Source organism: Oryctolagus cuniculus, chromosome X (genome assembly GCF_964237555.1).
Source record: "Oryctolagus cuniculus chromosome X, mOryCun1.1, whole genome shotgun sequence".
NCBI classification, from domain to species: domain Eukaryota; kingdom Metazoa; phylum Chordata; class Mammalia; order Lagomorpha; family Leporidae; genus Oryctolagus; species Oryctolagus cuniculus.
In genome coordinates this window covers 97,607,780-97,623,249 of record NC_091453.1, presented here as the reverse complement: position 1 = coordinate 97,623,249, position 15,470 = coordinate 97,607,780, and the positions used below count along the sequence as shown (strand labels likewise).

Here is a 15,470-nt window from a genome sequence, read left to right as displayed (position 1 = left end):
CCCACCACAATTTACTATAAAGACTGTACTTTTCTTATTGTATGTTCTTCACTTTCATTGACTATAAGTTGACCATAAGTTTGTGTTTCTATTTCTAGCATTATATCGGGTTTCTTTGGTGTATATGTCTATTTGTTCCTGTGCCATGTTATTTAGAATACTGTAGCTTTGTAGTAGATGTTAAGGTTATTTAGTGTGATGCCTCTGGCTTTGGCCTTTTTGCTCAATATTTCTTTGACTGTGACTTTTCCTAGTGCCATAAGAATTTTTGCATGGTTTCTTTTATTTCTTTAAAGAGTGTCATTGGGATTGTGTTGGGAATTGTGTTTGTCCTATAGATCAATTTGGGTAGTACTTTTTAGCAATATGAATTCGCCCACTTCCACTTATTTCCATATTTTATATTTCAGTCATCAATATTTTATAATGTTCTGTGCAGAGATTTTTCACTTCCTTAGTTAAATTTATTTATTTTGTTTCCTTTACCTAATGAAAATATGATTAATTTTTATTTCTTTTTTATTGATTTCGTTGCTTAGAAATGCTACTGATTTTTGATACACTATTTATTTATATCATTTATTTGAAGGGCAGAGAGACAGAGACAGTTAACAAGACAGCTATACAGAGATTTTCCATCCACTGTTTCAGTCCCTAAGTATTTACAACAGCCATGGTTGGGCCAGTATGACCCATACCTAGAAATTCAATCACGGTCTGCTACATGGGTGGGAGTGATCCAATTATTTGAGACAGCACCTTTTCCATCCAGTATGTACACTAACATGAAGCTGGAATGCGCAGTAAAGTCAGGACTCGAACCTAGGTACTCCAGTAAAGGATTTGTGTGTCTCAAGGGGCATTTTAACTGATGCATCAAACGTCGGCCCCTGAACTGCAACTGAGTTTTGCAGATTGACTTTGTATCCTGCAGGATACGTGTTTCTTATAATTGACCTTATCCTGAAGTTTTGTAGAAGTGCCTTGGGAAATAGTATGAGTTATAGTAGATGATATGCCCCTTTCAGTGCCAGTTAATGGAACAGTATACCATAGAAAGTTTGAACACCTGAAAATTTTAAACTCAGTGTTATAATCTATTATGAGGAAAGATCTTTTACATAATCAATGACACAAACTACCTCTTCCTTTCCAGACAGTTTTAGAGGCCAAATGAAATAACCAGCAAGAAACTATGTAATCTCTGAAAATTGAATATTTCAGAAAACAATTATTCTAAAGTAGCCATCTTAAATTGTTTTATATCTAGGAAAATTTATCTCATTCTGGATCCTTAAATTTTTTAAACATTCATAATTGAGATAAAGATGTAGGAATGTAATAATGAAACAGCATGGAATTATTAATTTTTTCATTTACCACCCCTATTTACAAACACTGAAACATTTTATGATGGCTCACATTCTTTTGCTAGATCTCTTTTTATGGGATGTGCTTTTGAGATACCATCTAAGACACCACTTGGGATTCCCACATCCCATTTCAATGTGCCTGGATTTGAGTCCTGGCTCCACTTCTGATTCTAGCTTCTTGTTACTGCACACTCTGGGAAGCAGGAGGTGATGTTTAAATAGCTAGGTTCTTGCCAGCCATGTGGGAGAAAGATTGAGTTCACAACCCCTGACTTTGACTTGGCCCAGCTCTGGCTGTTGCAGGTACTTGGGGAATGAGACAGTGGATAAGAGATCTCTTTATATCTCTTTCAATCTTCTCAAGAAATTAATAAAGATCTCTTCATAGATAGTTATGAATAAAGTGCTAAATCGAAACATATTTTAATCATACCTCAGTACTTACATACTTATTAGTTACTTAAGTGTTTCTAATATTATAGCATTGCAAAGCATTTTCTTTATGCCTATCAATGTAATCCAAGGCACAATTAATGCCTAATATGTTTTTGAACAAATTGATTTATGATTTTTAAGAAAGGGTGAAATTTCTTTGATTGTCTTTCTTGATATTTATGAACTTCTCACTTCATTATAAATGATAATTGCAACATCTTTTTATATTTGATAAAATCAGATAGTTTTAATATGCCTGCTTTTACATATTCTTTTTAGAATTTTTAAAAAGAATTTATTTTTATTTTAATTTATTTATTATTTATTTGAGAGGCAGAATTAAGAACAGAGAAAGGGGGCCGACGCCATGGCACAGTAGGTTAATCCTCTGCCTGTGGCGCCGGCATCCCATATGGGTGACAGTTCTAGTCCTGGCTGCTCCACTTCCAGTCCAGTTCTCCGCCATGGCCTCAGAAAGCAGAAGATGGTCCAAGTCCTTGGGCCCCTGCACCTGCTTGGGAGACCCGGAAGAAGCTTTTACATATTTGTTAACACTCTTCAATATTCAGAGTTTGTATACTGGATTAATTATGGGACTCTCCCTACTATATTCTAATGTAACAGGGCTAATAGTGTACTATCTACTCTAAAAATTCTGGTAAGATTACACTTATTTTCACTCACTTTCACCACTAGTTAGATATGTTATTCAACATATTAATTTCCATGTAGTGGATAAGCATCTTATTCTATGTAGTATTGAAAAGAACAGTGATATTCATGAGTGAAAAAGATATTTTATTGTAAGCACATTTATTGGCACAATTGACAACATTCAGTTGCAATATGCTTTGCAGATGCATAATTCAATTTTGCAGAGAATAATTGCTATGATTTTAAAAAATTGCTGGCTCAAATATTTGGCAACCATAAAATCAGAGAACCCTTAGATGTAAAATCTCTAGTAAGTTCAAATTTGTTTGGTGAAGTAGAACGTGGCAGTTTTATTACATCACTTGTCTTTGTTATTTTTACAAATTGAAAATCATTATAAATCATCACACAATTATGACCAGATGATGAATTTTCAACAGGGTATTAATTGTAATGACTTTGTAAGAAATTGATTCAAGGGAATAAATAGCATCTCAGCAACATGTCTTGAAAATCTGAGGTATTTCAAAAGTTCTTTCATGATTCTTGTAAGTAATTCAGTTTGCACTAATGCATTTATAGATGCACATTATTCATATAATATCTCATCTCTCATATTTCCATAAACACTGTGAGATAACTTAAACTGAAACATGGCCTTATCTTCTGTACACCATCCTAAAATAAATGTCAATAACTGTTATCTACCAGTAACTTATTATCTACAGCATATGCAAAATGTGGTTGGTTCAGACACACCATAGTCTACCCAATAAGGGATCAAGTATCTCCTTTTTGGGCCTATTCCACAAATCAACATTAAGTTCCATTGTGTAACTTCTATCTCCAGGTTTGATATTAGCTGTTGAATAGGATGTTAATCATTTTTTTGTAACATATGTAATTTCAATAGCTTCCTGAAATCATTTTTCAAAAATCTGTTTGCATTTTTAAAGTGAGATACGGAGCTTACAAAATTATAAAGCAGGCTTGAGAATGGAACCTAGATGTTAGGGTAACTTATTAATGCTTATGTATGAAACTGTACTTAGAGTTGAGATGTTTCTGTAATACACATTTAATGGATCTTGTATTGATGTACAAAATGGAAGTATTTTATAAACTATTCAAGATACAAGAGAATCCATATAGAAAGTGATTATATATATTCATCAGGGTAACAAAAAGTGATAGAGAAGTTTACTCAATTCAACCAATTCAAAGTCCAACAACCAAAAATTCAAATGACTAGGACTATAACTAGAAAATAATTTTAAAAGGAGGAATCAAAGAGCAAATATTATATCATGCATGTATTAATATAACTCATGAAAGTTCTTGAAATATAAAACAATGTCCATGGTCCCATGTCCCAAGAAAACTTGTTAAAATATTGTAGTTATTAAAAATGTTTACCATTTTCCTACAGGTCATTTCTAGTCATAGCTTTTTTACTCAGACAATCCATCTTTTTATGTATCCTTAGTTTTTCTTAATGGAGTGTATGAAATTATGTAAGTATCATAATCAAAATGAATGCCTAGGACAAACACACAAACTGCATGTTATTTTCCATTGCTTTAGTTTTCTGGAAATATCTTAATATTGTCTGTGATCCTATCATATAAAAGACTTAGTTCCTTTTGTGTTTTCAAGCAATAATGGAATTGATATCTGTAACTAAATCTCTAATGCCTTCTTACAAGTTAAAACTAAAAGGAAGATAAAGGAGAAAATAGAACATAACTTTTGATCAGTTCTTTGGACATTTCTTTCCTTTGCATAGTCAATATTTCTTAAAGTATTGTCACAGTACTACCTGCACTATAAACAGCAGAAATCCTACCAAATCAAATTTTTAAAATGAAAGTTATTTATTGGGTCCAGAAACAATAATTTCAACATTGGCTCTTGGGGATTTTGATGCCTTTAAAATTTGGAAACAACTAGTTTAGTGGTTGTGCTTCCAATTATTTGGTTGCTCTTAGAGCCCATATTGCTCATTATTGTTTTTTCCAACTTTTATTCCTTTTAAATCCTTTTACATTTTAACAAAAGAAGATCCCTTAAAGTTTAAAAAAACCTTTGAAAAATATACAGTTTCATATTATTCAAATGAGATTTGGGTACATGTTCCAATGTTTTACAAACGTGGCTAAGTTAGACACAGGGGGAAAGCATGATGGAACTCAATGTGTTTTAAAGGCAGAGGCTAATGGACATGTTCTCATGTTTCTGCTGCCTTTGTTCCTTATCATCCTACCAAACATGATTAGGCACCTGAGAAGCTGGAAGACTAACATGAATTTTAATAACTCTGACTTTGATCATCTTATTTGCAAAAATTACTGTATTTTAAATCTCCTTACAACTTTATTTCATCCACAGCTAACTAATCTCATTTTCTGAAATGATCAAATATTAAATACATTAATTGCTAATGGGTACATGGATCTAAGAATTGAATGTGATAGTGGACAGCCAAGTTGTATATTTAAACCAGAGAAATTGACTAATACTTGGAGGACGGAGTCAACTCTTCTGTTTCCATTCTCTGAACCATTTTTTCAAAATCATATTATAAATGACTGACAGAAATTGAAATAATTATCTCTTATAAATTAACCAGGAAACCTAAGGTTAGAAGTTCTAAATTATAGTTTTATTTGTATTTAGAAAGACATTGGAAATTCTGCATTTGCCCATAATGAAGCTTATTTTCAATACACAGTACTTAAATTTTGATGATAGAGTTTGTTCTGACAAGTCTATTTTGGAGCTGAACACTAAAAACTCTTGTAGATTTCCCTGCTGCTGAGGTTGTCTATTGCTTCCTTGCTAATAGTGATGGATGATATCCCTCTCCCTTTCATCACCTGACCAGTTTTCCTGATCATAATGATAGTTACTGTAAGCTGATGCAGCAGTTTTGAAAGCTATAAAACACCAAAGCATCTGAAGGTAAATGCTGTCAGAATAATTGAAAACCAGAGCTGCCAAAGCAGCTGCCACCAAGATTAACTGGAGTGCTGTGTTTACCTTGCTGATGAATGTTGGTTTCAACCTAGCGGTTTAGCAAGGATTGAAATATTTAGCTAGCATTCGTGGTGTTGAAAAAGTTCCATATCTGACATAAAAAAGAGCAGCAATCAACAAATCAACATTACTTCTCTTGAAATTATCATATAAGTGGAACTGGAATAAGGTCTGCATAGGTTAAACTCACATAAAAGATACTGACAAGTACTTTAGCAGTAAGTGGATCAAGAGCACTTCTCCGCCGGCGCTGCCGCTCACTAGGCTAATCCTCCGCCTGTGGCGCCAGAACCCCCGGGGTTCTAGTCCCGGTCGGGGAGCCGGATTCTGTCCCGGTCGCTCCTCTTCCAGTCCAGCTCTCTGCTGTGGCTGGGGAGTGCAGTGGAGGATGGCCCAAGTGCTTGGGCCCTGCACCCCCATGGGAGACCAGGAGAAGCACCTGGCTCCTGCCATCGGATTGGTGCAACGCTGGCCGTGGTGGCCATTTAGGGGGTGAACCAACGGAAGGAAGACCTTTCTCTCTGTCTCTCTCTCTCACTGTCCACTCTGCCTGTTAAAAACAAAAACAAAAACAAAAACAAAAAACTTCTCAAAGCTGATTTTTGATTGGCTCAGTTTCGAGCAATAAATTCATCCAACAAATCAGCCTAACTAAAGCAAAAACTCCTAGTGCGATATTAAAATCTTCTTCAATAATCAAACAGACCAAAACTTGAGCCATGCCAGTTCTCATCATTGACAACGTATTTGGGTTGCCCATGGGTTTTCACACAGACTGGCGGCGCTCGTTGGGACCCACCGGCTGTTCCAGGCCTAGGCTGTGGCGCCTCCTCCAGCCGCGGCCCCAGAGGCCGCTTTCCCTGCTCAGAATCAGTGGTTTCGCCGGCTGGCCCCCAGCAACCACAAGGCAGAGCGCTGCCTGGCGCAGTCACCAGCGCTCTGGTATGCAGCCCAGACAGCAGGGCTCTGGCAGCAGCAGGGCCCCTCGGGCGCACCCCTTGCTCTGCTGCACCCCTGGCACCCAGGCGGCACCGCCTCGCAAGGCCGCCCACTAGCCGCGTGCCATGTGTGAGGCCAGTATGCCCCTGAGCTGCGAGGGCTCAGCAGTCTTGGGCACAGGCCAGCTGTTTCTCCATGGAGTCACCGTAATCCCACGAATCTAAACGCGCCGCAACCTCTATACCAGCCTTGCTCATTATTTTTAAACTGAATAAATTAAATGGACTAAATCAAGATATGATTTAGATGCTTGACATCATTTTTTCTTTCAGGTTTTGCTGTGATGTTTTAACTCCTACTTGTTAATGTGACATAACTGGAAAATTTATTCCTGCAAAATTTACTTATATATCCTCTATACCTAGAAAAGCATGTAGAGAACATTATATTTTCAATTGAGTTTAACTTGAAATAGCAAAATCCTCAATTCAAATAACAAATCGCATTATCCTAAGATGTAAGTCATGTAATGTGGTTCATAACACAGTATATTTGGCTTTACTGATAAATGATAAGCAGTATTTTTTCAATAATGTAAATTCTCATTTTCTTAAATATATTTTTTGCTTTATCTGTTCCAGAATTGATTTATACAGTGATCTGTCATGTGCAGTTTAAACTTTTAAAATTATTTTTATTTTCATTCGAGCTTCTTAAACCAATCTTGCTGTAGTTTAAAATCAACTTTATATTGTAGGAGCTATATAACATTTTACAAATTTATTTATCTTGTCCCACGGTACTCATTTTAAATGTGTATTCCCAGAAACAAAAAAGTTCCTTGAAAACAGAAAAGCATCTGAACTTCTGTGAACAATGCTTCAGAGAAACTCTCCAACCCCCTTATTCTTAGCATTGGAGTGGGATATGTTCCTGTGAGTGATATTTCATGTCTGGCAGATGGATATACACCTTTCCCTTCTTAACATGCCTCAAAGTCTACAGCTGAATATATGAAAATGAGAATTATTTCCAATATTAATATCTATTGTATTCTCTTCTCCTGGAAAAAAATCTCAAGACTTTATTTTTTTGCAGTATAAGCTACATTTTAAAAAGTTGTTTTTATTGAAATATGCATAGACACATTCATTCTCTCAAATCCAGTGCACCCACATAACTAACAATGAGATCAGCAACCAGAAAAATTATGGCTTGCCAAAAAATCATTTTCATGTGGTTTTTAAGTAGTTACCTCATCTGTATTACTGAGAGGTAATTATCATGACTTTCAACACAATAAATCAGATTTACATATTGTGTAATTTGATAAAAATGGGATAGTATATGCTTCTGCATGTTTGGCATCTTTCACACAGTCTTAGGTCCTTGAGGTGTTGAATTTTATCACATACCATTGTTTGCATATATTTTGAAATAACCAAGAAATGCTATGTTTTATTATTGTTTTGAATATTTTGTTTATCTGAGGGATAGAGTTACAGTTAGAGGGAGAGACAGAGAAAGAGGCCTTTCATCCACTGATTCACTCCCAAATGAATGCAATGGCTGGAGCTGGACTGATCCAAAGCCAAGAGCCAGGAGCCTCCTCTGGGTCCCCTACATGGGCTCAGGGACCCAAGGACTTTGCCCACCCTCCTCTGCCTTCTCAGGTCACAGCAGAGAGCTGAACGGGAAGTGGAGAAGCCGGGACTCAAACCTGCGCCCACATGGGATGCTAGCACTGCAGCAGGCAGTGGCCCCACCTACTGTGCCACAGCACCGGCCCCATTAAATTATTTTTAATATTAGTCCAACTTTTTTTCCTGACATAATTCTCACTTGATCCTTTCACATAATATTTTCAGATATAACAATATTGAGTTTATTGTTATTTTCTTTATTATTTATATATGTATACACACATAAATATTATTGACAGGTATAGGCTATATTTAATTTACTATATATAATTCCCAGTTTAGGTATTAGGTTGTATGCTTTATATTTTTAAAAACTCTATATCTAATGTTATAAATCGATTTATTTTAGAATAGAAAATAAGATCATGTTTCAGAGTCTAAGAGAAATCACAGTGATATTTGAGAGATTAGATATATGAATAACGTACATCTAAAAATGGATTAGCATAGGTTGAATTTCATATAAGAATCATGAAGATATTCTGAATCTACTTCATGTTTTCGAGACATCCCTGAGATACTATTTAGTGCTTCAAATCAATACAAGAATTTATGTATTCCAAAGTCATTGCAGTCAACACTGCAGAATGAACTGATCACCTGGTCAGAACTGGTACAATGATTCATAATGATTTTCAATTTGTAGAAATAACAAAGCCAAGTAATGTAGTAAAAAAAAAATCCACGTTCTCATTTTTGAAAAAAAGTTTGACCTTAATACAGGTTTTACTACTAGGTATTCATTAATTTCATGGCTCCTTATATTTGAACCATTTTTTAGAAAACCCATAGCAACTATTATCTTAAAGAGGAAATTATGCATTTGTAAATAGTTTATTTCAATAAAATGTTATTTTTAATAATTTTTTCTCAAAATTGTGGCAGTAGAGCAGTAAAGATAAAGCATCTTTTTTTCAAATATAAATATCACTGTTCCTTTTAGTAAAACATACAAGATGCTGAACCATTATTTGCAATTGAATATGTTGATAAGTTTTCTTAATATAATATCACTAAAAGTGAGTGAAGATGTGTAGTTTTACCAGAATTTATAGAGTAGACTCTGTATTAATACCCTTGTTAAATTACAGTGTAATCGGGAGTCATTTTGGAGGATGGCATGGGCATCCCTCAAAAAATTAAAAATAGAAATACAATATAATCCAGTTATTCCACTTGGGTGACTTGCATTGAATTCTGTATTCTTGACTCCAGCTTGATCCAGACCCAGCCTTTGGGAGGCAAACCAAAAGATGGAATATATCTCTCTCTGTCTCTGCATTCCTCCTTTCTCCCTCAATTTCATTTCCAGGTTTATGTATTTAGTTCTGTCTTTTTCCTTATTTATTATAGCTATCTGTGTTTCAACATTACGTCCTCTAAAAAACAGCTCTTAGTTTCATAAAGTTGCAGGACACAAAATCAAGATAAAAAATCAGTAACATTTCTACACTAATTAATGACTATCTAACAAAGAAATTTTAAAATACCCAGTTATAAAAGCAAAAAAAGATATAAATTTAGTGAAGAAGAAAAAGAGTTGCATGCAAAAAAGTATAGCAGATGATGGCTCAAGTAACTTATGTCCTTGATACCGACATGGAGATGTGGACTGAGTTTCTGGTTTCACCCTGATGCAGTCTCAGCAATAGCTGATATTCAAGTGTAAACCAGTGCATGCAAGATATTTCTTTGTCAGTGCCGTTCTGTCATCTTACTCTGTCTTTTAAATAAAATGAAAATAAGTAATAAACAATCAGAAATGTACTTTAAAAAGAAAGAAGACATAAATAAATGGAAAGATGTGTTTTGTATGTCTTTAGTGAATTGGAAAACTAATACCATTAAAGTGGGTATACTGCTCAAAATGATCTACAGATTTAATGCAATAGCTATTGAAATTCCAATGACAGTCTTCATATGGAACCAAAATCATGACCTGAATAGCCAAGAAAATCTTGAGCTAAATGAATAAATCTAGGTAATCACACATTGTAATTATTTTATACAGATATTATCATCACAACAGCATGTTGCTGGCAAACAGAACACCCAACATCATAAACATAATATACAATAGAATTAGGTTGAGAGCTCAGAAAGAAATTCACACATTTTTAGTCAACTGATTTTCAACAAAAGGGTTAACAATGGGAAAAAATCGACAGCCCTTTTAGTACAGGTGCTGTGTATGTAATATATACACATGCAAAAAAGCGAATTTCGATCCTATCTCAATTGATGTACAAGAATCAACTAAAGTAAAGATTTAAACATAAAACATGAAACTATAAAACTACTAGAGAAAAATGGGGGAATTTGCAATGATCTTGGCCAGGATGATGATTTGTTGGCTACGACACTGAATGCACAATAAGCAAAAGTAAAAAAAAAAAAAAAAAAAAGGAAGAAAAGAAAAGAATAAAAAGGATAGTATCAAAGTAAACCCCTACAGCAAAGAAAAAAAGGGTGAAGAGACAAACCATGAAGTGTAGGAAAATATTTGCAAACTGTACATCCCATAGTGACTTAACATCCAAAATATAGCCACAATTCAAAGAAGGAACATCAAGAAAATTTTTGAAAAGTAGAAAACAGGCAAAGAACCTGAAAATACATTTCTTAAAAAAAAAAAAAACCATACAAGTGACCAGAAGGTTCATGAGAAAATATTCAACATCAATAATCACCTGGGAAATACAAATTACAACCAAAATGAGATATTATCTTAAAATAGTTATAGTAACTATCAACAAAAAGAAGAAAGGTAAGTGTTAGAGAGGATGTGAAGAACTGAAAATCTTGTACATTGTTGATGGGAATGTAAATTAATACATTAATTATGGGAAACCAAGTGGACTTCTTCAAATAATTAGACATGGGAATATCTATGTTGCAATTATTCCACTAATGGGCATTTTACCAAAAGGATTAAAATCATTAAGTTGAAGAGATATATCTACTTTCATATTATTTGCAGTACTATTAATAGCCAAGATATGTAATCAAACTAAGTGTCTGTCCACTAGTAAATGGATAAAGAAAACATGGTTACATGTACAGAATGGAACACTCTTTCAGTCTTAAAAGAAGGAAATCTTGTCATTTGTGAGAACATAGATGAACCTGAAGGATGACATGTTAAATGAAATAAGCCAGACACAGAATGACAAGTAATACATGATCTCATTTATATGTGGAATCTAAATATTTGAACTAGTATAAGTAGAGAGTAGAATGGTGGTTACCAGGGACTGGGAGCAGGGAAGAGAAGAATGGCATAAAAAGGCTTTAGTTTTGCAGGAGAAGAAAGTTTTTTGAGATCCTTTGGATATCAAGGGGAAAATAATAAATAATAAGGTATATTTCAAAGTAGCTAAGAGTAAATCGTAAATGGTGAACTGATACATAGGTTAATTACTTTGATTTAAGCATTTCATAATGTATATATAGACTAAAACATCACACTTTTAAGTTGTAAGTAAATATAAGCAGTTTGGTTTGTCATTTTAAAATAACGTTAGTCAAAAATAGAAAAAATTTTGGAAACACAACTGGGTACCTCATGCTCAATAGGTTACCTTCTAATAAAAAAAAAAGCAGAAAACTGTTTTGGTCAGGAGACTGAGAAATTTGAAACTTTTACTGTTGATTGGAATGTATAGTGAAGTTAGAATATACCTTTAATACTATTTTCACATTTTTATTATTAGCAAATCAGCTATCGTTCTGCTCTGCTATATCATAAACTTATAAGATACATGTCATTTTTGTTGCTATCTTTGTTTCAAATATATTATTTGAAAACACTCAAATAAAATGGTGTTTTGGGCAGGAAATTCTGTTGTGTAAGATTTACTTGACACTGGAATATTTCTCAAGTTCATGATATGTGCAAGCATTGTTGAGGTCTGAAAGTCTGAAAATCACTGAGTTAAGCCAACACCAAGACAGACAATACCACTATACAACAAATATTTTTATCAAGTTTCAAGGTTTAACTATGTATACAATCTTATATGTGATTAAATATATAGTGCACCATTCTATTTTATATTTTATTTTTATTTTTTGACAGGCACAGTGGACAGTGAGAGAGAGACAGAGAGAAAGGTCTTCCTTTGCCGTTGGTTCACCCTCCAATGGCCGCCGTGGCCGACGCGCTGCGGCCGGCGCACCGCGTTGATCCGATGGCAGGAGCCAGGTGCTTCTCCTGGTCTCCCATGGGGTGCAGGGCCCAAGCACTTGGGCCATCCTCCATTGCACTCCCGGGCCACAGCTGAGAGCTGGCCTGGAAGAGGGGCAACCGGGACAGAATCCGGCGCCCTGACCGGGACTAGAACCCGGTGTGCCGGCGCTGCAAGGCGGAGGATTAGCCTAGTGAGCCATGGCGCCGGCCTATAGTGCACCACTCTAATGATTTCTGACTATGTGAACCATTTCCTGTGTGGGGCATCAAATTGTGCAATTTTAGTACCAGCCTTTACTGTAAGCACCCTATATGTTATATAAGAAGCATATTTATGGAATATGGAATTTATGAAATATGGAATCATTAACTGAAAAAGTAGGTTAAAATATAACCTAGAAAAATATTTTCAAGGATTGGCATTGTGATGCAGTGCATTAAGCCTCTTCTTGCAATGCTGGCATCCCATATCAGAGTGCCTGTTCAAGTCCTATTCTATTCTGTTTCCAATCTATCTTCCTGTTAATACACCTGAGAAGGCAGTTTAACACAGCTAAGTTATTTGGTCCCCTGCCAACCACATTCAAGACTTGATGAACTTCCTGGCTCCTGGCTTAGCTCCAGCTTTTGTGGTCATTGGGGAGTGAACCAGCAGACGGAAGTTTCATTCATATTCATTCTTTCTCTGCCAAATAAAAATAAATAATTAAATCTTTAAAAAGTATTTTCATTTTAGTAGCAGTATCATGTAAAAATATATGTAATTTTATATGTATACAATAAGTTGCTTATAATATTAATCCTTGGCTGGTGGAATTGTGTAGTTTTTGTTTCTTACATTTTGCTTTATATGTCTGATTTTCCATATTATACATATACTGCTTTTATAATAATCCGATAACAAAAATACATATGTATCCTAAGAAAATTAGTTGGATTACAGAGAAAATAAGTAATATTAGTGGAGTGCCAATATGTATCAGATAGTATGCTAGAGGCTGGTACAAAAATTAGTGATATGAATAGTCTTCAAAAATTCTTGAATAATGCAGGGCAGCTGTTTGGCATAGTCACTTAGACACCACTTAGGATGTCCCTATCCCATGTCAGAGTGCCTGGATTCAACTCTTACAGCCACTCCTGATTCCAACTTCCTGCTATCTCTTATTCTATCCCTCAGCCTTTCAAATAACTATATAATTAAAATGTTTAAAACACTAAGATTTTTAAAGTCAGATACACTGTATACTATGAAGAATATGCACTAAGTATTTTTGCACCAAAATAAACCTCTTTTAATATCATGTTTCCATTATTTACTTGAAGTTTTTGCTAGACAGCCAAATTATTCAATATCATGAATCACCATCACCATTTCTATAGGGCCTATTTCAGCATATTCTTCATCCATTAACCCAGTCTTTATTATATTCACTAATATTTTGATCAAATAATCTGATAAAACAATTTATGCCAAGGAACTGATCTATTTGTTAAAGTAGTGGGCACCTCAGTGCCATGTATGTGTCAAGTGTTACTATGACAAGGTTTATATCCAAATAGATGGAAAGGGACTAGTGGGAAGTCTTTAAGGAATAGAGGCCATGGCCCTCTGAAGGGATCAATGCATTCTTGTAAGACTGTATTTTCTCTAGCTTCTTGTCTTGTCATGTGAGCTGTCCCTATAACACAAGTCCCTATCAAGGCATGCTCCACCCTATGACACAGCGAGAGGCATGGCTTTTAGAATCCAGAATTGGGAGCTACATAAAATGCATTTTTTAGCAAATACTCTGCCTCAGATATTTCCTTACAGTAACAAATATGGGATAATGCAGCATAGGAAATAAAGAGTATCTGCGGTGTAAAAAAAGTACCTGGCATGGCCAGAGCCGTGGCTCACTAGGCTAATCCTCTGCCTGCAGTGCCGGCACCCCAGGTTCTAGTCCCAGTTGGGGCACCGGATTCTGTCCTGGTTGCTTCTCTTCCAGTCCAGCTCTCTGCTGTGGCCCGGGAAGGCAATGGAGGATGGCTCAAGTCCTTGGGCCCTGCACCCCATGGGAGACCAGGAGGAAGCTCCTGGCTCCTGGCTTTGGATCAGCACAGCGCACCGGCCGTAGCAGCAATTTGGGGGTGAACCAACGGAAGGAAGACCTTTCTCTCTCTCTCTCTCTCTCTCTCTCTTTCTCTCTCTCACTGTCTAACTCTGCCTAAAAAAAAAGAAGAAGAAGAAGAAGAAGAAGAAGAAGAAGAAGAAAAAAAAGTACCTAGTAGTTAAAGAGACCTCCTTCCTAAACCCCAGTCTGACCATTTCATGGGAAGCCCTTGCAGACACATTGCCCTTTCACTGATGAAAAATTCCAATTCTAAGCATTTGTGGGTTCACAGCTGGTTAATAATAAGATATAACTGTAAGCACTCCATTCAAGATATTTTAAAATAAGATCCTTTAAAGCAAACACCTGTGGCCTATGCTGTATGCCTGAGCAGATCGCATTGTATGTGGAATGAAGCTAGGTTACTTCATCCTCGCAGAGATAAGGAAGCTGTCATTGAAATCTCTGAGGTGGACTGGCTTTTTGGCATGATGGGTTAAGCTGCCACCTGCAACACCTACGTCCCTTATGGGCATTGGTTTGATTACCAATCCACCTCTAATCCAGCTTCCCACTAATGCACCTGGGAAAGCTATGGAACATGGCCCAATTTGGGGTCCTGCACACATGTTGGAGACCCAGGTGAAGCTCCTGTCTCCTGGCTTTGGCCTAGCCCAGCCCTGGCCATTGCATTCATTTAGGGAGTGAACCAGCATATCTCTCTCCCTCTCCCTCTCCCTCTTCTTTCACTCCCTCCTCTCTCTCCCCCTCCTCTCTCTCTCTCCCTCTCTCCCTGCAACTCTTCTTCAAATAAATAAAATAAGTCTTTTTTTTAAACGGTGGGGCAAGGTGGGGTGGATTGTGAATTTCTTTCAAAAATCACTCTATATTAGAAAAAAATGGGGAAAAATTAACAACTTGTTCAATGCTGAATATAGATGGATAAAAACCAACTTCTCGAGAATTCAATTTTGTTTATCGTTAATGCTAGAGTATATTTACCAGACCATTTTTCCCCAGAGTATTGACTTCAGTTCATTTCAGT

General features: G+C 35.8%; 1 pseudogene; it reads right to left on the bottom strand.

Moving 5' to 3' along the window:
- Positions 1 to 5,248: 5,248 nt before the first annotated feature.
- Positions 5,249 to 6,234, bottom strand: LOC100349188 (cardiolipin synthase (CMP-forming) pseudogene; annotated as a pseudogene).
- Between the last annotated feature and the right edge of the window lie 9,236 nt (positions 6,235 to 15,470).